Source organism: Phoenix dactylifera, unplaced genomic scaffold (genome assembly GCF_009389715.1).
Source record: "Phoenix dactylifera cultivar Barhee BC4 unplaced genomic scaffold, palm_55x_up_171113_PBpolish2nd_filt_p 000465F, whole genome shotgun sequence".
Taxonomy (NCBI): Eukaryota; Viridiplantae; Streptophyta; class Magnoliopsida; order Arecales; family Arecaceae; genus Phoenix; species Phoenix dactylifera.
The window spans coordinates 230,652-233,489 of record NW_024067889.1 but is presented as its reverse complement, the minus strand read 5'-3'; positions in this window follow the sequence as shown (position 1 = coordinate 233,489).

Here is a 2,838-nt window from a genome sequence, read left to right as displayed (position 1 = left end):
TCGGTAGGGACGCGCCCAGAGAAGATTTTATGAGGTTGATCTTGCCAACATCACGGGTTGATAGGTTCAGGGTCTAGACTTGCATAAATCATATACAGAAAAAATCACTATGAAATGATGCCTACCGAGCATCATGTTTTGGATTTCTATTAGCAACTAATTAATTATTAACCTGAAGATTTTATCATGGTTTTATTAGCGAAAACAAAACTTAGATGATCAATAGAGTTGAATTGACTAAAATTGGCTAAAAACTTCATTAGATCACATCGACCAAAAATCGCCTAGTTTTAGGTCTTATTGCATAAGTCTTTGGTAGATTGGTATATCAGCTCGATTGTTTAGATTGGTAAATTGATTTTACTCAATATGAACCACTTTGACCACTAGAAGAAGACTAAACAGGATTCAAGAGTGAAATCCGTTATGCTGAATTATGTGCTAATTTTTTAAAGGCTATAACTTATACATACGATGTCCAATTGATGTTTTTTTTAAAAATCAAATAATTTTTTGAGGTCTATGATGTGGTGGTACTTACTAAGGATGCATCGCAATGAGTGGTCAAAGCCAATTTCCATTTTGGACCCCAAAATAGGCTAATGAAAGCAATTATTTTTTAAAAAAAGAAAGATTTTAATCAAATATATCTTCCAATCTAGAAAAATTTTAAATAAAACCGCTAAAGACAAAATCAATATAGCTTATAGGATTTAAACTTTTTATGATTATTTTCGCTACTCATGCCTATTTTAACCAGAGAAGAATTCAGCCTAAATTATGTAAGGATGGCTCCCATTAGTATAAATAGATACTATGCAACTTAGTTTATAATGGATGAATAATGAAAAAATGACCTAGACCCTACTTTCATCAACTTTTCTACTTTTTCTATTTTTTTTAAATTATTCAAGTTGTGCGGATTAAAGGAATTACTTCTTTCTCATTGATCGACTCTTCACATGTATTGATAGATCATAAAATGGACATTTTTTAATGAAAGCTATAACATTATTTAATTTATAATTTGCTTGCATTGGAATTATTTGAAATTAGATTTTTATATCATGATCAATGTATATGAAACTAATGTTAGACTACCTATGGTAGGCTTTGAACTCTAAAAGTACTAATATCATCCATTCTTATCATTTAATATATAATATATGAAAAGTTACAAAGCAAATTGATTTTTGATTTTTAAAGTGATATAGATAATGTATTTATGGCTCATATTTTTAATTTATATATAGTTAGATGTATAATTTTTGATAAGAAAAAAATTTATTTGTTTTGATCCATAGGTGTATGATATCCAATATTTTTAATATTGTCTTATTGTATGCATGTGCAATGTATAATGCTTGTCATCGGTCAGGTGGCCATACATTTATAAATATTAGTTGCATTCAAATAACACCAAACTTGTTCCAATATATACTAATAGTTGGAATTTTGCATATGTTATGCATGACATTATGGAGGGAAAAAGGATGCTAAGTCATAATTGAAGAGGTAGGCCACTAAAAGCCACCCAATAAGAAACCAAGAATAAAAAAGGAAAGCCTAGTTGGGGGGCCTTAACTTTGGTCATGTCATTTGTTATCCTTTTTATAGTGGGATTCTTAAATAGCGAAGCACATAACTAGGAGGGTTAGTTAAAAAAAGATTTAGATTTTGAAATGGCCAAATTGCTCAAAGAAAGCACAACATTAGCTAAAACTGGTTCCCATAAAAATTACTAAGAGCATTCGATGTGTTTTCCTAAATACCTAAGAATATGGGGAGGAGATAAAAAAAGTACTCAAAAGAGTTGCATCCTATGATCAATATGCATGGCTTAGGAGAGTCACATCCCATAATTTATATTTTGATCTTTAATACCTCGATCTATAGTACTCCTAAAAACAAGTAGTATAAATTATAACAAATAGTTGAGATTTGGTCATTCTCATAAAAATGACTAAATTAAGTATCCTCAGTTAACTCTTCTTCTCTAATTAACCACTCATTTTCCCTCTCCCTATTTATCTTACCTCTACACTTTTAGCTGGTATATATTAAATATAGCACTTGTCCTCTCCCTCCAAGTCATTTTAGCTTCTTTGACTATTTATCCTAATGCAGTAATTACATTATCTCTAATTCTTTGCAGATCAAAGGTTCAGCAAACCAGCGAGATCTAATGCAGGAAAGAACTCATTAAAACAAACAAGTTTCATCCAACCTACAAAAGATGCCTTATAGATGCTATGCAAAAAGGCTTGATATCAAAATCATATAGGAAGAGTTTTAGACTAGCCTTGATACTCTTTACAAGCACTTGCTGGTTTTGTGAATAACTCATGACCATGTAACAGAAGGAATTAGGTTTGGTTTTTCCATTGTGCATGAGCAGCACTTCACCATGCTTCTCTTCATCATTTTGGTCTTTTCCCTGTATCTCTCCATTCTCCATTCTATTGGCCAGATATCTTTTCTTTTTTGTATAACCTTTATTCTAAATCTTTTTACTTAAAACTTTGGAGATCCTTCAAATTCTTTTTTTTTGGCCAAGCTCCAATTTCAATGTCTCTTTGCAATTTTATTTCAAGGTTGACTGCTTTGGAGGTTCTTGTTTCAATGCTACTTTTTTGGATACCTCACAGGCATTTTCACCCTTTTTTTTTTCTTGCTAACTTCGTGGGGCCATAATTTGATCTACTAGTTATGGTTGCCGGTGTCATAGGTTCTAACATGCCCTAGAAGATGTTAACTAATTTCAACTAACAAGGAAGCTTCAACTATATTTGAATTCTAAAAGTCTCAAAATTCAGGACCCACTAGTGATATATTACG